The sequence below is a fragment of the Fringilla coelebs genome (genome assembly GCF_963513975.1).
Source record: "Fringilla coelebs genome assembly, chromosome: 11".
NCBI classification, from domain to species: Eukaryota; Metazoa; Chordata; class Aves; order Passeriformes; family Fringillidae; genus Fringilla; species Fringilla coelebs.
The window spans coordinates 13,575,263-13,595,556 of NC_140037.1; positions in this window are offsets into that span (position 1 = coordinate 13,575,263).

Sequence of the window (20,294 nt, forward strand, 5' to 3'; positions counted from 1 at the left end):
TGCAGTTTGGAGCAAGTTAATGGTATTTCATTAACAAACTGTAAATAGTAACAGCATAAGCTAGATGTGAAACTGCTTTCACAGGCCATAAATGCTTAATGTTTATTACCAATAAAAGTCAAAGGAGCATTTAGCAAAGCAGTTTACCAAACAAACATTAAATACTATAATGCATTAGATTCAGTGGACAGAATCAGGTTATTTAATTAACAATGAGTAATCCGTTAGGGCTTTATTCACCACAAATAATCTGCAGCTTCATGCATTAAAAGAACTCATGAAAGTTGTGTAGTGGTGGAAGAAAAGCCCAGAGGTTCCAGATGTAGAAAGCCTCAGTGGGTGAAGAGTTCACACTTGCTGTTTCTATACTGATATCTCTTTGCTCATGCAGGTCTACATTACATGTCTTTCTGACATTTAAGCAATATCAGAAAGACATGTAATGTCAGTAGAAGTCTTTTTTAAAGACTTCTACTGAGAAATAACAGTAGAAGTCTTTAAAAAAGTAATTATTTCGATTATATTCTCAGTCATGTTCTTCTGATGCAAGGCATTTAGTTCATCTTGTAAAAAAATGCAACAAATGACTAATGAGGATAATGTCCTATCTAAGATGCAAAACTCTGGGGATAGAGTCTTCCCAATTAAACAGTGACATAAAATGGGCATTTAGGTTGGACTATGATGCTTTCTGGGTCAAAATGGGCAGTCTCTTTGGATTGGTGACTTTGTATTTCGATTGCAGTACATGTAAGAAACTATAGATGATAATGACCTTTACTAAATGACCAATACTATGGGACCAAAATTATGCTGTGACTTTTGCATACCCTAATTAACCAGAAAAAGGGGGCTTTAACCAAAGCACCTCAACAGAAATGTTTCTCAAGAACATCTACTTGCAGGTTCTTAAACACATTGCTTTGTGAAGAATTCTTCCCTGAAGTGTTTTGGTTTTTTCCCCTGTATGTGTATGTTGAAACTGTTTGTCTGCTTTAGCCTGGGTATACAACCTAAAGCTGACATTAGGTCAAGTGAATCTCACCAGGATCCTAGTTTGGTAACCTGGAGCAGATAGATGTCTGCTCAATGCTTCTTGAAGGTAGGCTCATTCAGATAAATATATTAAGATTTTTCAGGATTGGAAACTTGGCCAATTTAGCAACGTGGAAGATTTATGTGGGTTGCATCAAAATCAGACTTAAAGCTTGGAACCCTCAAACTCTTTCAGAAGATAAGGCTGGTTGTGTGTGCTGAAATTTCACAGGTGAAAGAAATAATGGCTATCACAGTGATGAAACAAGTCAGTGTAAGAGTGGGCCAGATACAGCTGGTTTGAACTTCATAACTTCAGAGTTTGGAGTGTTATTACAGTCTTCCCTTTGATAGCAGTTTACAATCATAATAATCATGTGGCTAATGTTCTGTAATTCAATTACTGCTCTGTTGTGAACATTAACAATTATGTAGCAGATCTGAAACACAGTGGGACAAACTGGCAGTATTCATATTTCAGTAGTTACAGCCTATTGCATAATTACTACAGATAAGTTACTGTTTAATCCATAGCAACACAAGGAATGAATTACAACAATAATTATGTGGCTAATACCACCTCTTGAAATGAATAAAACATACAAACCCAAAATTATGGCAAGGTTACAAAGGACCTGGTCTAAGACATGTGTTCTTTTTCTTCAAATGAATGAGTTGTTGCCAATTTAGGTTTGTGTTGCTTTCTATTTCAGATCTTCCTTTTTGCTCATAATCATTATTAAAACATGTTTCGAAACACTTAAATTTTTTTTAGATTTCCCATGATTTGTGTTTTCCACTTTAAAGTAGCAAGGATTTATAACTCCCACCATGGCTTTTGTTAGCATTAAATAATAATAATGTTGGTTCACTAACATAATCTAGCTCATGACCTCATACACTGTTTTGGTCACTGGCCATGATGTTTGGCTCACAATGAAAACAGCAGTGATTTGAGGTAGGGAGTTCACTGCTGTGTGCACAGACTGTGGTGTATTGGTGGCCTTAATCAGTTGCCACCTTCAGAAACTCCCATTTTTGACATCGTATCTCACTCAATGTCAGACTAAATTACATGATTGATGTTCTAGTCTGTTTATTAAGGAACTCATGCATTCCCTTTCTAAAATCAATATTTAAGAATAAAATAGCCCTATGATAATTTATTTTTTCAATGTAAGTAAAAAATACTGTTTGCTGTTTCACCTGAAGAATTAACTCTTCAAAGATTAACAAAAAGAAAGAATTGATTTAAGTGATTCCAGGCTTGGGTAGCTCAGCATTCCTTGTACTGGCTCTCTTCATGCAACAAACAGGGCAAAAATTAAACTAGTGACTTGTGCTGAGCAGTGTACAAAATAAAAGCAATTGCTTCCAAAGACATGGGTGGGGAGTTACTGTAGAGACCATGAAAAGTAGTTGTTCCTCTTGGTTCTCCAACCTGTGGTGATTTGAGCCATGGCAGTATATTTTCCTTTTATCTTCCTTGATGGAAGAGCTAAAATGTACTTACCTTTAATGCTAAAGAAACAGCAATTAAAGTTCAAGTTGCAGTGTGTTTAAAAAGACCGTGAGTAACATTTGAATTTAAGTTTGGACACGTTACCTCGTTCCTACAATGCTGTAGGGTCAGAAGTCCATCAGGAATCTCTCTGGTCAAAAGACTTTGCCCTGCCAGTCACTTCACTCGAGGTGTTGCTGTTTGAGGCACTTTCTAGCTGTTAACACAGTTTCCTCATCTGTTTCCATAAACTTGTGGGGGCAGGTGGAGCAGTTGGTTTCACTAATGACTTGCTCTTGTTTGTTCTGCCCTTGGGCTTGAGCAGAGCACTACTGAGAGGGTTCTGCCAACAGCCTATACACTTCTATCAACACCACTGGCTCTTGAAAAGGACTAATTTCTTGTGCTGAGCTCTTCTGTTTTCCTAGGTTTAATACAAAATTGAATCCATCTGGTGATAGCATGTTGGCATGACCTCATTTTAAGGAAGGTATAATTTTATTAGGATTCGTTATTACAGTATTTATTTTTTAATTCCTGTCTGAATAATGTAAATTGAAAGCACTCTCTTCTAATTTGCTCCCAGTCACAAGACAAATTCTGAGTGATCAAAGGATATTTAAGTGCAAGTATAACTGCTGAAGGCATCAGCTTATTTTCAGAACCAATGTGAAAGCACAAATATGTGGAAGTAATAAAACTTCCTCTATGCAGGAGCATTGTCATATTCTTATCTTTTCTGTGATGTCCTCAGCTTCCTTCTGATCCCACTTGTAATTTTAGCAAAACTACTTCCCCTAGGTATGATTTGGAAAATACAAACTTCTCTGCAAAGTTGTTCCTAAGTTAGACCAGAATTTACCAGTGATCTGAAAAAAACATGAGAGTCATAATGTCCTCTAACCTTTTCTTCTCTGAGTTTAACCATATATTGTGAAGAATCTTTAATTATATATGTGATTGCTAAACATTTTAACTATGGGTCAGTGAATTCATCCAGAAGGCCAACTCCCCACAGCAGTGCAGGAACTGTTCTTACTCAATATATGAGATTTGAGAATATGCTGGTCATTGATACATGATTAGGGTGTCACAGCCATCTAAGCTACCAATGTTAAGGACTTTATTTCTGTGAAAGAAGTCACAGATTAAACAAAACTTTGAGGTTTTTTGGTGCATCCTCATTTTGAACATTTCTCAAGTGTCTGTCAGCTCATAGCCTGAGTCAACCTGTGACAAAACAGAGCTTTTATTGAAAACAGAGCCTGGATAAAGTCTAATGTGGGAATCTGTTCAACTTTTGAGCTCCTTCGAGTGCATTTTTTAGTCCCATAGGTATGTCTCAAGTCCTCCATAACTGTCTCAAGACATCATGGCTGCTTAGTTTGTTGAGAAGTCTGGTGGCAGGTTCCTCAGCATTGCCCAAGAAGAGATATGTCCCTTCCCTTTTCTTTCAGCTTTTTTCTAAATATATCTTTAAAAATAGCACAGCTGAAGAAATGTAACCTTTGAAATTTTTAAAGTTATAATACCCTCTTTCACTAAATTAAGGAAATATTATGAACTGTGATCTGATTTTTTTTTTTAAGCTTACTTTAGGTCTTGATGAATATTCTATTTCTTTTATCAGAGAGGTCTGTATTTGGGATATGGTTTTGTGGAAAAATATGGTCTTTACTTGTGAGTGCTCAAATTTTGGTTTGATTTGCTCACTAAATCTCAGAAATCACATAAAATTTTGTTAGAAAACACTATTTATGACCAAAATAGATATACAAAACTTTAGAATGAGGGTTTAGACTCTGAAACCTCATCCTTGTTGTCAAAACTTGCAGAGCGTAATTAAATACTTATACAGTAACCAAACCAAAATCATCAAAGTTTGACATGCAATCAGGATTATATTGTTAACAGCTTATCCTGTGTGCTGGAAAGAATAGTTTTGCTATTCTCTTTGTCAGGACCTGTGTGATTAAAAGTTGGATGCACACACATTGTTCCATCAGCAACGTGCATGGTGACTTTGAGCAACAGATTAAAGAATCTCTGTATTTTAAATACTTTATATTTCTTCACAATGGGAATCGCATAATCCCCTCTTATCCATTTTAATAAGCTGTGCTTTATGCTGATCTAGTGAGTGAATGTTTGATAAGGATTATAAAAACGTGTTGCATTTCTGTTAAACCACCAACATTGCACTTTGAATCATACTTCAATGAAGTGTGCAGAGACAGATGTATCTCCTCTCCTTGCCTGTTTGCAAAAGCACTGATCCCTCATCTGAGGCTGCTGCACTGTAGCTTCCAATTATAACTCATGATTGTACCTACAATGACTGCTTCCCTGGCTAAGGGCTCCAAATGTTTGGCTCCCTGCTGCTGGTGGGAGGACACAGAGTATTTGCATTCAGACCGGTTGTTTTTGGTGTGAGATTGTCTTCTGCAGGTAATGCTAACAATGAGCCTCCAGATAATTTGCAGAGTAGCACAAGAACATTCTCAACCCTTTTTATCTTTTTAGTTCAAGTGTCTTCAGCTCACAAAAATCTTTCTGCAAGTTTACTAATCTTGATTCTTTGTAGAAAGTGGTAGATTTGCTTTTCATTATTTCAGTGTTGGGTTGCCTGCACGTGCTCAGAGGACCATGGAGACAGTGTTGGTGTTTCAGTACCTTCCTCTCAGACCCTAAGTAAGGCAGGGTGTGTGTGCCAAGTAAACTACTCCACAATAGGTTTGGGTTGCTAGGATCCAAGTGTGTTGCTTGTAGTTTGACCATTTTCTCTGTAGAAGATTTTGCAAATAAGAGGGGGATTCCCAGCCTTAGATAACCCCAATAGCCAGAGGTGTTAGTGCAGCAGGAGAGCTGAGCACATCAAGTTTGCAGTGATGTGCAAGAGGCTGGCAGAAACCTGCCCAGAGCTCCTGCACTCCCAGCCTTGGCACAGAGCATGGGTGGCAGACTTGCTCTGCCAGTGCTAGTGCTGCAAGCCAGGCACAGCTCTGCTCTGCACACTGGTGTTTTGGGACTGGGGAACCCTCCATCAGCTCCTTCTCAAGTGTGCACAAGCCCTGTCATCATTCACAAATGCATTGTATCTATATACCAATATTTAGGGCCCCCGATGGACTCTCAGCTTTTTAATAGTGTTATGCCAATATACATTAACCCACAGTCTTGCTAAAAAAAATCATCTTATAGCTGCTTGGTGTGAGATCAGATTACAGATTAAAGGAATTTTTCTGCCATAGCCAGCTGGTTTGCTTATCCTCAATTCACTGGGTCTGGAGGCTTAGAACTCTCTAAGGTTCAATTTTTTTCAGTCTCTTCCTGAGGGTTTGTGGTGCTTTTTTTTTTTTTTTTTTTTTTGATTGGTTGGTTGATTTGTTTCTGTGATTTTTTTTTTTTTTTCTTGTGGATGCCTTGCATTGCTGTTCTTCAAGTGGAGAATTATAAATGAAGCTTGAAGAATGCACAAATGTCTTCTAAGTGAATCTGCTCACTGGCAAGGAGGGAATTCACTCATGGATAACCCAAATAATCTCTAGATTTCATTGACAGTAATCCCAGAACTCCAGAAGCTCTTGTAATAAGAGGATGCTATAACATCCTTTATACAAATAAATTATAAATGGAACAGCTAAAGAAATGTGTTAACAATACATTTAACATAATAGAATCACAAGTCTGTGTAAATAAAACATGAAAAGGGAAGTTTAGATCTGTAGTCTCTCACTTATGTATGTAGCCTTTGCTCAAGTGCATAGGCCACTTCCAGTCAGCAAAGACATGCAGGTGATTTGATAGGCATGTGTGAGTAAAAGAGCTCGTGTGAGATCCTGAGTTCATTTAAAAATGTATTTTTAACAGAACAGATTGTGTGGAACCAGTATTTCTGGTGAAGACCTATGTGAGCTGTAACTAATAATGAATAGATCAGCCATATCACCCTTGCCAGTCAATCAAATATCATGATTATTAGGTCTTCTTAATTGGCGTGTGATTGCTTGGTAAGACTGTGCTCGACTGAGTTGGAGAGACAAAGCTGTTACAGGAATGTAGGACCCAAAGGATAAATATTAAAAGATGCTACCATTGTAATGTAGTAAGCAAAAATCCCTGCATCCAAAGCCTGTCTCAGGCTCTAATGCCTCTGGGGAAATTGCTGCCTTGTGTTCAACTTGGTGTGTATAAGTTGTGACGCCCCAGTCTCTCTTAGGGCCCAAACTGGTATGAAGAGCACCATCCACCCCCACCCCGTGTTGTGCAGGAAGCAAATGGAGAAACTGGAGCTGAGCTGTCATTCCCTGCCAGAAAGTGCTGAAACTGGAGGGCACCCACGCTTTGCTCTCCTGGTGTGTGGGGAGGACTTTGGGTTTTGCCTAACACTCAGCCAAGGTGTCAGGATTACCCTGCAAACCTCAGCCTGCCCCCTGACTCCTGACAGGAATTAGGCAGCACTTGACAGAAGGTAGTCCTGTCCATGGTGCTGATGGAGAGCTGTTCCTTCCAAACCCACCCAGGAGTGGGAGCTGTGAGCTGCCCCTGCAGCTCAGAGAGAAATCATCAGCTTTGGCTTCTGTTCTTGCAGAGCAATGACCCCTCCTGGGCTTTGATGTGGTGTTTTACAATGACATATTTGCAGCTTTATACTCGGAGTGTCCTCAAATGCTGGATCATAGTGCTGCAGATTTGCTTCCTAAGGGAAAACTATTTTACCTAATTTTGTGGGTTTCTTGACTAGTTCTAACAATGTTTTCCTTGTCTTAGAGCATGGGGGGTTGGATTTAAGCTTACTGTCTAGTACAAAAGATGGCATCATTAACATTTTAAGGTGCTCCAGAGTACCTCCAGGTTTTTATTGTAAAATATACTGTGCATGTAGCACTCCTGATGGTGTGGTGCAACAAACCAGCACTGTCAGCACTTGTGTGCAATGCCCTCACCCACTGTCACATTCAAGCCAGTGAAAATAAGCTTTAAAAGTCTTACAAGTTTTGAGTTTGGCTTATAAATAATAAGATTTATTTTAATATTATATTTGTTCTGTTTCTCTGCAAATAATATGTAGCTGCACGTGTTGGGGTGCAGGTGTATGATAAATGTATTAATGTAAATATAGAGAAATAGTTTGGATAAGTATGGCTTGACTACACAGCAAAGGATGTAAGAACATCAGGGTTACAAATAATGAAGCAATAATTTTGTGAGGGACATCCTGATTTCACTGATTCTCTCCATGCACAGTGCTTTGCTTTCTTTTCTGCAGCAGGAATTATCTGCAATATCTTCCTGAATTTTACTAGCAGTGTTGCTGAGTTGTTTCATTTTTTTCCCCTGGAATGACTAATGAAATACATCTTTGATGTTCATGGGAGAACAAACAAAAAAACCAGCCAAACGAATTGGGGCTGTTACTGCCTGGGAAGTCATTTTGCAATGGATAAAAGGTCAGAGTAGCTTTTTTTCAGTGGATTTTCCTGTTGGGAATATTTATCATCTATAAAGTGCTGCATCTGCGACCTTTGTGAGTATTTTATCAATAACAAAGAACTGAATAATTCTACCATTTTTGAAAAACCACTCATCTATATTTAAACAGTATGGAAGAGAAAATCTGTGTGCTCAGAGCTTTGGAGGCAGGTTGCATACAATAAATGCAGTTTCTTATGGCCATTATTAACTTACCACTTTCAGTTGAGGAGGCAAGAGGGTCTATAAAGCCTCCGTGTTTTACGTAGAAGTAATTAATACAGTTGTACTCAGATTTAATTGCATTTTATTATAAATATCTGTCAGTCCTGAGCACAGGTAACTGTAGGGCCCCCAGGCTGGGGTGGGCTGCAGGGCTCACAGTCTGTGCTGTCACATGAACACAGCGTGGCTTGGTCACAGAGCAGGGTCTGCCCAAACTCTGTCACCACGAGGTTGTCCCAAACCCTGAGTTCCATCATGGATCAAAGAACAGGCCCAACCTCAAACCTGGGTGGGGTCATGAACACATAGAGGTAAAGATGGACCTGGAAAGGACTTTTCCTTCCTCTGTAGCAATATAGGACACAACCTGATTTAAAAGATTTTTCTTTCAAAGCTTCTATAAAAACATTTTTAATCACTGTGGTGGAAGTTTTAGTGTTTAAGTTAAAGATATCTAATGATTGCAATAGTGGTAGAATGAATGGAGTCCATAAATTTTCAGATAACTGTTACCTTGAAATAATGAAAAAAAAACCCAAGTTTTTCTGGCTGTGTAGTAAGACTTCTTTCCCTCCTTTTTTGCACATGTCCTGTTGTAGTTGATATTTAGTTATTTTCTTCTCTTGAATTTTTCTAGGAAGAGAATTCTGAGTGCATCAGACAGAATACTAGGGAACATGGATTTGTTATTGTGCCATTAGTATCATTGTCGTGTTGAAAGTGCTTGCACAAGCTCTAATTTGAGAACATAAAGACTGTTGTATGATTTATGGATAATGATGACAGTTATTGAGTTATAAATTATTAAAAATTTAGGACTAGATTTTGTTTCCTAATTCTGTATTTAATTTTGCGAACATCAGGCAAGTTCAAGGGGGAACTAGAAGTCAAGAATCACCAAATACAGCTGTGGCATGTACGTTCTGGTCAGTAAAAGTCAGTGAATCTGAGTCATCCCTTCTCACTTTGTCATTGAATTGACTGTTATATAAAATTATAAATAACCTTGTGATGTCTGGAATTTAGCTGGATGCTATATAGGAATTGTGATCCCAGCAGCTTGTGTGGAAGAGCTGCAGAATACAAAATAATGAAATAAAATAGCTGTAGTTACAAAGACAGACACTTTCATGGCGTTCTAATGACAGCAGAGTGCAAAGGAGGAAAGAGCTGGGCAATTTGAGACAATGTCAAAAACCTTAAGTCAAGGAGTGACCCTTCCAAACCTGTTTAATACTGTTTGAGACAACCTTTATTTAGTATCACTTGTCAGAGTTGCAAAACATTTTCCAGGCTTCTTGTGATTCTTGTCATCCTGAAGCAGCATCTCTGCTGCAGCATTTTTTGGCAAACAAATCAGAAGTGGCTAAGAAACTGTGTCGGTGCTATCACTAGTCAAAGAGGAAACCATCAAGGAAGCCATTTAAAAAATAATTTCAGAATTTCAAGGCTTGGGCTGCTTTTGATGGCAGAGTTATAGAGGCAGTGATTGTTCACCTTGCTCTCGCCTTGGGTAGCTTTGTATTAGCTGTCTGACAGATTCTGTCTCTAAAATCAGTCCAGAAAACTCAGGATGAGTATGTGCTGTGCTGACACAGGTAATCTGCCCAGGCCAGAAGTGCCTTTTTTCATGCTTGTGCAACATTTGCTTTCCTGTAATGTGGTACAGCATTCTCCTCTTCTTAATCTCATGTTATTTTACTATAAATAATTTGTAAAAGCAACTAAATTTTTATTCTCAGTTGTGTGTTTCAAGCTATTAAAAAGGACATGGAGTCCTGCAGGAGGGTACCTCACTTTGCTCAGTGTGTGTATGCATGTACAAATTTATTTATGTGCCTGTGATTTGCATGCAGCAGCGGCCAGGCAGAGGTCCCTGGCATTATCATGAGAGATTTCTTGGTGAAAACACTGTCAATCAGTCTGCTGATTATTCCCTCATATTTTTGGAGTCAAACTCAGAAGACCTCAGCTTGACTTGCTGATGAAGTCCTGCTTGGCTTCTCCATTCTGAGTCTCAAAATACTAATGATGTGATGCAGAAGCCATTTAAATCATCCATGGCTGTTCTCTGTTGTGTAAATGTGAGATCTGTTCCACACCACGAGTGTCTTCAGATATTTCTTCTTTCTTTACCATCATTTCTGTGACATGAGACCAAGGGTTTTCAGCTACCCTTTATTTTCCTCTCTCATACTCAGGCAGCACAGGACTTCAGGCAAAGCACTGCCTGAAATTGGAGTGGGTCAATCCAAGATGGAAACACTTGGAATAGCTGTTGCACTGTATATGTGCAGATTCTTTGTATTTGCAGACATCTTGGTAGATGAGGAAGTTTTAGATAAAATGATTTTCCTTGCACCCAACCATAGTTTCAACTGTTTTAAATGCAGATTGGATTGTAGAGTTGTTTGCTCGAAAACTCTGGGAACAGTCAATAACAAGGAAATACTTACATTCCCTCCTCTCTTCTCTTCAGGGATTATTTAGTACTTAGTGTCTCAGAAGCTTAATAGAAATCTTCCTTACCATAAATTTTAATAGGGCAGAACTGTAAAATATAAAAATGCCAATATACGTTTTCTAAATATTTAAAAAGATTCTCTTGCTCAATTATTTAGATCACATCCAGAGTTCCCTTGAAACAAATTTAAAGTTTTACATGGATTTAACAAAGTACACAAACACAGTTTGTGTACTGACACTGCTGAATACAGAAAAAAATTTCAGTCAAACTTCCAAATTAAAATTTAAGGCTTTCAGGATTTTTAGTGATGTACTAAAACAGATAAAAGTACTAGAAATTACAAAGAGATACTGGAAATGTTTTATTAATGTTTTGGCTTTTCTTTACCAATAATTTTTTTGTTTTCTTTCTTTTTTTCTTCTTTTCTTTCTTTCAAACACATCTTTTTGTGTTTCAGCTTTGCTGACAGCTCTTGAAATTAAAAAGGAAAATTTAATCTGGGCCTGTGTACATTGGGAATTATCGATCACAGACTTAATCTCAGAATAGTTTACTCTTTGCAAGAGAATATTTTGCTGTTTGCAAATCACTTTATTAGGGAGCAAATCTTTGATTTCTCTATAATCAAAGGAGCAGTCTGGAGGAGGCCCTGATTTGTTCTTGCTTCCAAAGAAAGCCATGACCAGAGACCTTTCCTGGTGAAACTTGGTCCCAGTGCCCAGGGCCACTCAAAAATGCAGGTCCCTCTGGTCACAGTGTAAACCTGGTCTTGAGCTTGAAAAGGCCTGAATGTTCCTGCACTGATTCCTTCTGCTGCTCTGGAGAAGCAAACGTGGCCCAGATTCTCACTATTTTTAATTTCTTCTCTGTGCTCCATTGCAGCTCTCAAGCACAGTTTAATGGCAGTCTTTACAACCACAGTCAGAACTCATAATTTTGAAACAATAGGAGAAGAATTATCAGGGGAATAAGTGTCTGGCATGGGGCAGTTTTGCTTCCTTGCTAGAGAAGAAGAATCCAGGACATTTTAAAATATAAACCAATTCCTAACAGTTATTTTTCACTTTAAGACAGTAAGGCAGCTTGTAAAGCCCATCAAATGCCTGAGGTGAGCTCTAATGAGTTTTAACCTTGCTTTTTGCACAAAAAGCTTTGCAGACTTCCTGTGCTCGTTGAAAAATGTGGTATTTTCTGATGCACAGATTGTTTCAAAACCACTCTATAAAATCCCTGTGGACACAAACACTGCTGATATTCATGCACTAGCATTTGAATCTTCCTAGAATGGCAGTTTTTTAGCTCAATTTTTTACTTCCTACTATATTCAGGAGGTGAGTTAATCTGTGACTGCATCAACATGAGGCTACCATCACGAAAATGTCGTTTTTTCTTAGTGGCCCAGAGTTTTCCAATGTCCTCGTAGAATTCAGATGAGATGGAATCGCTTTATTCCCCTTGATCAGGTATTCTGGAAAGAGAGGTGGACCTGAGCACCATGCCACACATTTAAAACACCAACAGACTGATTTACTACCTGCTGACAACTTGGGTGCTCACAATAATCCTGTTTTAAGATGCTGTCTAGAACAGCTATAGAAACAGTGCTTGGAAAGTCAGCCTTCCAGCAGCTGCAGTGCCAAACTTCAGGATTAAGCTAACACACAGTGTGAGGAGTTTCTTTTCAAGGAGCTGGGTGCTGGAGGAATCAGCCCTGTCCTTGTCCTTTTTCCTCCTCAGGGTGCTGGTTGTGTGGTTTTACTCAGCATCAGTAAATGACATGCAATGATGGGTTTTAATGTGAGGTATAAATGTATGTAGAAAAGGCTGCTGCCTGTTCCCAGGAGCTTGGTTCAAAGATTTGGGTTTGAAGGGGCTTTAAACCTCATCCAGTTTCACCCCCTGCTGTGGGCAGGGACCCCTTCCTCTATCCCAGGCTGTTCCAGCCTGGCCTTGGACACTTCCAGGGATCCAGGGGCAGCCACAGCTGCTCTGGGAAACCTCTTCTAGTGGCTCAGCACTCTCATAGGGAAGAATTTTTTTTTGTAATACCTAATCTAAGCCTGCTCTCTGTCATTTTGAATAAAGAGAAGCATCCCTGCACATCCTGGTATCCCCTCCTTCAGCTTCCACAGAGGAGATGGCAGTTGCCTGCTGTTCAGAGAGCTTGGCGAGGTTTAATTTTGTAATTATTATAATTTGGGGCCTTGAGTTGTGTAATCCTTTATTAATATTAAGCATTATAAAAATCAGCTGTAGAAATGCTAATGTATAAAGCTTCAATTAAAGGAGCAAATATAGCATTGTGAAAATTTCTCTCAGTGCAAAAAAAAGCAGCTCTCATCTACATTTCTGGTTTTGACACTTGTAGCAGTGATCACTTTTCTTTTTTGTTTACTCATTATTTATGTTAACTATTTTACTTATTGCAAGCCACTGTGAATTTTTTATTTTTCCCTTTTGAGAAGCAGATTCTTTTCCCATCAGGAAGAAATGAGAACCATATAGGGTTTATTCTAAGAACTGTTGAAAAAAAGAGGCAGGAAAATCCAGACCAGTAAGAAAGCCACGAGCTTACCATCACCAATAAAATTTTACCTCGTATATAAAAGTGCATGTGTGTCTCTTGGGTCAAATCCAATGCACTCTTTGTGCTTTATTAGTTCCTTTGATGTCAAAGGGACCAACTCTAGCTGTTGAAAATAAGGTGAGAATTATAATTTACTGCTTCCAGAAGCTCCATCAATTCTGTATATCCCTGGGCAAGCTGGATATTTTGAGACACCTGGAAGACCAATAACCACCCTTTATTTTCACTGCTGGCCAATCTGAGTGTATAACCTGCACAAACTATATCCAAGGACTCCTGTTGAATATCTGTTCTGCTCAGTTGCTATTCACTTCTGACTACTTGTAATATTATAGATTTATTCTGGATGTGAGTGCAAGTTGCAAGACAAATATATTGATTCAGAATACCTGGTAATAGAACAGTAATTGCTTTGTTTTAAAATTAAGTGACCATACTCATTTTAGAATCTATAGTATTTCATCATTTCTAGTGGTATCATGATTTGAAATAGAAGAGACTCCACAGCCAATTACCCTCACAGAAACAATAATCCATGTTGTATTTCACAAACAAATGACAATCAGGAAAGCTGCTCTTACTTATCAGAAATGCATCTGATTTGAATGAATGTTCCATTTCCAGGGAAAGATGAGGAAAATAATATGTGCCTTTTGAATTATTTGTAGATACTTACATAACTTAATGGAAACTATTTTTGCTTTTGTTCATATAAATCTGCTTCAGTTTTATGCTAAACGAATAAAGCAGCTTGGAATTAGGTACATTCTGTAGTTTTTTTAATGAATACAAATGCAATATAAAAGCATAGTCTTCAGTAAATAATAGGTTTTTCGCTCCATTACCATATTTAACAAGTAGAGGGGAAAAAAAACACTGCTTCCAGTCCTGAGTTAGTGTTCTGCTGGAAATGGAGTCTGATGCATTTTTCTGCTCTCAAAGATTAAATTCCCTGTGGCACACAAACTGCATATTTTCTGAATTGTGGCCTAATTTGCATTTTTTAAAACATCTGTTTATGAATATCTTTGTGATAATAATTACTATTTACAAAGTTTTAATCAGGAGAGGGAAATTTTTAAATGAAGAATACTGGAGGGAACAGATTTTAACCTTCTGGTCATTACTGCCACAATTTATTCTCCCTTGGTCTGCCAGTTCATTTTCCCCCCATCCCTACTTATTTTGTCTCCATTTTAATCACATTTCCTTTCTCATTTTTCTCCTGTTACCAGTGGTGGCATGAAAACCCAGGGCTGAAGCTCCTGTTTTACTTGGTAAACAAGACCTTGTTTGAGAGGGGATGAGAGGAAGGGTTTACTGGGGTGGGGTGGAGGGGTTGCTTTTAAGAAGATTAACTTCTTTAATAAAATTGGAGGAACACAGGGACCTGATGTGCCTGCTGGAACAAGGTAGGCATGTACTGAGTAAGGAATTGTCAGTGGTAGTGTAGCTGTGTACAATTACCTGGTCAGAATCCTGCCAGCTCCCTCAGAACCTCTAAATGAGAAAAACCCACATCCTACAGCCATACAGAGCATCAGAAAAATCTAATAACTGGGCTTGTCCTTCAAAGCAAGAAACAATAACTAAGCAGCTCTAAGTGTTTTTCTTCTCCAGCTCCTCAGCTGGGGGAGGACTTTATAAAAGATGCCCTGAGCCAGTTGTGCACAAACAAGTGGAAAATCTCATTAGATTTTAACACCTTGAAGGAGCTGTGCTTTTTTATAGTAGAACTATTTTCCTTTCAGACCCCCAGCACGTTAATCAATTAAATACCACAGACCTGACACTGATTCATAAAAATGTTAGCATGAAGTGGTTTTGCAGTGCAGAAAACATATCTTCAAAAATGAGGGAAAGGGAGTTTTGTCTATGTGAGAATCAGTCCCAGTGTTATGACACTCCCTTGATCTGCTGCATGTTTTTTGGATTTGCAGACACAGGACCTGAGGTAGCTGGACGTGATAATGAGAAAAACAAGAGGAAAAGTCTTTGGCTTTTTTATCCATGATGGGAAGAAAGATGACCTTGTCTTAATCCTCCTCTCCCCCTCTTCACTCACAGCAATTTTGCTAGCACTGGCCGATTAGTGTAAGGTAAAATACTGTCACAGCCAAGAAGCTGGAGATTTAGTATGTTACTTAGCTGAGGAAAATAGGCTACTGCTCTGTCCTCATTGGGGAAAAAAACCAAAATGTGGAGTCTTTAAGTTGGCCAGGCTGAGATGGGTGACTTGGATAGAAAGCTTAATGAAAATTCTGTAAATTTCAGATGAGGTCAAGTCTCTGTTCCCTTTCTCTTTTTACACAAAGGCAAATGTACTAATCCTCATCTCTGCCTGTCTTGTACGTTGTTACAGCTCATTCAAGTGAGTAGCACTGCTGCAGAAAGCTCTCCATCCATCCTAATTAAGACAGGCTGCACAAAACATCATTAGGTGGAACAAAGCAAAGCATCTACTTGCAATGCTGTCTGTAACTGCATTACATAGCTTGAGTCCTTTAGCCATCAATTACCTTGGAGTAAAGCACTTGAGGCCAACAAGCCCTTTGTGGTGGTGATGAAGCAAGGTGCTGTAATCCTGAGCTATTATATTATCACAGGATTTTTGCTAAATAGAAATAACTAAAGTAGAGTAAGATTTATGTGCTAAGTTTTTTTCCTTTTAACTCATGCTGTATGGTTTCTCTACTACACTGAGGAGGTTTGTTGGATAATGTTTGCCCAAGGAACAACATTATCATCAAAATTGTGCAGTTTTCTCTTTCTTTTTCTAATGATTGGAGTGATGGGTGAAATGCTTTGCTTTGTTTTTTAGATGGTCTTGATTTTCGAAAAAGTGTGCTTAAAAGACTATATTTATTCAGAGGATAAAGAATGGAAAAGTTTTGATTCACCTTTCCATGTGTGGGAACTCATTTCAAGGTTGTGGTCCTTGGCCTGTAGTGTTTAAATTTGAAAAGTAACTCAGAGGTGGCCAAGAATTTCCTTCCATTATAATTGATTAATTGAAAAGTACATTCCCAGTTTTTCTTTTTTCCTTTTCTTTTTTGTTGTTGTTTCCTCTTTTTTCCAATGAGGAAATTTGAGTGGAATTGAAATATTTTCTGCTTCATAAAGCTAAAGCAATTTGGTTTTTTTTGATTATACATTTATTTGCATCCACATAGGAAGTCAGATTGAGAGGAATACTTTATTTTTTCTTCTTCAGTGGAAAAAAATGTTAACACAAACTTTTAAAACTATGTGCACTGGCTTCCAGCAGACTCATTTCTGACCAGCACATTGGGCTCTCTGACTGCAGCAGAATTTTTCTTTTAAAAACCCAGAAAAAAATTGTAGATAGATGGCTTAAGTTTTTACTCTTTATCTAAGAAAGAAATATAAAAATATTGGCATTTTTGTTGGAAACTGGGAAATGGCACAGGAACAGCAGTCACACCACAACCCCATTGTGGGAGAGGTCAGTACCGGTAGCTGTCACCTCCCATCCACTTTTACAGACTGTCATGTTTGTCTGCAGAAAAGAATCAGCTGAAAGGCTCAGCAGCATCATCATCCTCCCTCTTGCATCCTGTGTTTCTCAGGATGAGCATCACGGAGTTGCCTGCCTCTTTTTGTTTTTTCTGGTTCAGCACAAACCCCAGGCAAGGTGAGGCAGGACAGCTTTAAGGTCTCTCCAGGAGGAGATGAATTCCCAACACGGCATACCTATGTGTCAGCCTCTCCTCAGACTGTTTGTTGTTTGTTGTGCTGCTTCTGGAGCAGAGTTCACTGGTGGCATCCTTCCTCTGCAGTGTAGCTCAGCATCCTCCAGCCCCTCGTGTCGTGGGAGAGCGGGGAGCCCTGTCTGCACTTAGCAGAATCAAGCATTTCTAGAGAAAGAGAAGGAAAATCTAGCAGGAGAAATAATTTGAAAGAGGAAAGAGGAGGAGGAGGAGCACAAAGAGGAAAGATAAAGGCAAAGGAAGAGACAGGATCAAAAGAGAGGGGAGATGACAAGGGAGAGCAGAACTGTGAGGGAGAGAGCGAGGGAAATGCTGCAGCAGCACCAGGAGACTGTAAAAAATGTTCAGCCTTCATATGTTCAGGGTTCAACTTTCCTTTAGCAATGCATGGAACAGGATGTCCATATGGAGTTTTAGCATCCACATGTGACAAAGCAACCACTTTTATCCATTATTTAAACACAAGGTGCCAAGATTGACAGTGCAGCTTTGCCCAGTACAAGGGCAGATGTCTTGTTTCCTTTGGGGGACAAAGACTACATTTCCTTGGCTGTGTCTGCACGTGTCTCCTGCAGTTGCACATTGCAGAAATAATGCAAGACCAGATGCACAAGCTCTGTCACACAGGACCTGCAGTCAAGTCCTGCCTGCTCACATATGCCCAAGAAAAGATAGATATTCCTTTGAAAGCAACAGGCAGGTTGGGTATCTGCCTTTTCATATTACCTTTAAGATTAAGAACATAAGCAGTACTTTATTCTTTGTCTTTTAAGATGCCATTTAACTTTCCCAAGCAGCTGATTACACATTAGGTATTGGAGGACAGGAGGGTGCTTTTTGTCTTATCTCTGTGATTTATGGTTGAGCGCTCAAGCCATTGGATTCAGACACCTGAAACCCTCACTCATCTCACCAGCTCTAAAGAGAAAAGTGCTTCTGGTTTTGATTTATTCTAGAAATAAACATTTTTTATTATGAAGCACAAATTTACTATAATGGTTTTCAGATCCCTAAGGAGAAGCTTTTCCAGCCTGCTACACATATTGATAATGTAATACAATATATTTTCCCTTATGGCTTTGAAGTGTAGGTCTCAAAAACTCAACTTGAAAAAATCTGTTTGAAACTTGCAAGTCACTCCGTGGAGGTGATTTGTGTTGTAATGCCTGCAGACTGTGCTGTCTGTATTGGATGGAAAACAGCACCTCAATATTAGCAAAGCTGAGACAAGGAGCATGCAGTGCTTTGTTTTATAAATGTTTTGTTCCTTTTTGGAGGATCGTTTGTTTTATATCTGCTTCCCTATGGTGACTGGCATGGCACTGTGTGATTCATCACAATAGGACACGATAAGAAACACACCTCAAAGATACAACACTGTTATCAGAAAAAGAGGGGCCATTTTGGCATTAAGAAAATTTAAGGACAAAGTCTATAGGTATAAATGCGTGCAGTTCTCATTGGAATTAAATGTCACTTCTTTTCAGATAAGAAGTGAAGAATGTAAGAGCTTTAAATTGTCAGTGAAGAGACATGACAAGGTTTATCAGGGTCTGCTGAGTGAAGTCACCTCCCCTGGACCTGTGGTGCCACCAGCCTCACTGAGGGGATTGGCAGTGGGACTGTGCCTCAGCTCTCCTCAGAGGGACCCCTGCACAGAGCCAGCATGCACACACTTCTTTGTCCTTGACAATTCAGGCAGAATTCAGATCTTCTTTCCAGAGCTTGTGCCCAATAGGGCATCACAGGGGGGCTGGAGCACTGCTCCTGTGAAGGCAGGCTGAGAGAGATGAGGTTGCTCAGCCTGGAGAAGAGGAGGCTTCAGGGAAGCCTTGTGGCCCCTTCCAATACCTAAGGGCTCTACAAGAGAGCTGGAGAGGGACTTTTGATGAGGGCATGAAGGGATAGAACAAGGAAGAATGGCTTTAAACTGAAAGAGGCCAGGTTTAGATTACATAAGGGGAAGAAATTCTTCCCTGTGAGAGTGGTGAGGCACTGGAACAGGTTGCTCAGGGAAACTGTGGATGCTCTATCTCTGCAAGTGTTCAAGGCTAGGTTCAACAGTGCTTGGAGCAACCTGACCTGGTGGGTGCTATCCCTGTGCGTGGCAGGGAGTTGGAACCAGGTGATCTTTAAGGTCCCTTGCAGTGCAGACCACTCTGTGATGGTCTAAATACTTTCTGTTCCCCCCATCCCTGCCTGCTCATGGCTCTGGGAATGGCCACCTTTGCTGGTCTGTCACAGAGGCCCAAGGTGCAGCTGAGAAGTTGAGTTTACAAAACAAAGTCAGGACCAGCAAGGTACCTCACAGGGCTCAGGTGTGGGCTGGGGAAAGGAGGAGTGTGCCTGGGGAGCACCCCTGGAGCCATGGCACTGCAGGGCATCCCTGCTGCCCTGTCTGGAAAACCACCTGCTTTCCAGAGAGGCAGAGGTTTTCAGCACCCTCCCTTTGCTTTCAGTGGGGTTTCCTTGACAGGGGAGCTAGAAGTTGGCAAACCTTCAGGACATCCCAGGAAACACAGCATGTTTCTAATTCATACCATTTAAGCATCTGAGCAGCTCAGGAGAACCCCTGTGCCAGTGCAGCCATTTCAGAGGCCTTTGGGGGACAGAGGGTGACTTTAAACCAGCTCCTGCTGTAAGTTTGTAGTCACCTTTTTGCTGGAGTTTCTCAATATGTGCTTCCCTTTTGCTGCTTTGAAAGCCCACAAGGTTACTGGCAATGTTTATCTTTCTTGTCTCAGTCACTTTTATTAGATCTTCTGTAAACACTCCCTCCTGAAAGAACATTTTCCAGAACACATTTGGGAAGCAGACAAAGAAGTACTGGGATATTTCTTTGCAGACACGCTTTTGGCAGCACTAAGCCAGGCCAGTGGCCAGGAGCTGGCCAGGGACAGGTGAGCACATCAATCCCACTGCTGCTGGGGAAAGAACCTTGGCATCAAGCACAGCAGGCTGTTGTAATCAATTAAATGCCTGCATCAGAAAGAGAAACATTTCTGAAAGTTAACTCAAACTGGGATTTCAGTCCCTCAGTGTTCAGATTCAAAATACTTGGATAATTGGGGTTTTTTTTCCTGTTTTTCAATGCTTTCATGCTATTCTCCTTGCTGTACCAGTCTAAGCAGGTGAGTGTTTGTTTTTGGGCTGTTTCCTGAGCTTCCCTCCTCACACTTTGTCTCCACAGGCAACTGCAGAGAACAGGAGCTGCCTGAATGCTCAGTGCACTTCTCTCCCTTCCTTACATTTATTGCTGCTCTTTACTGGAGCTGT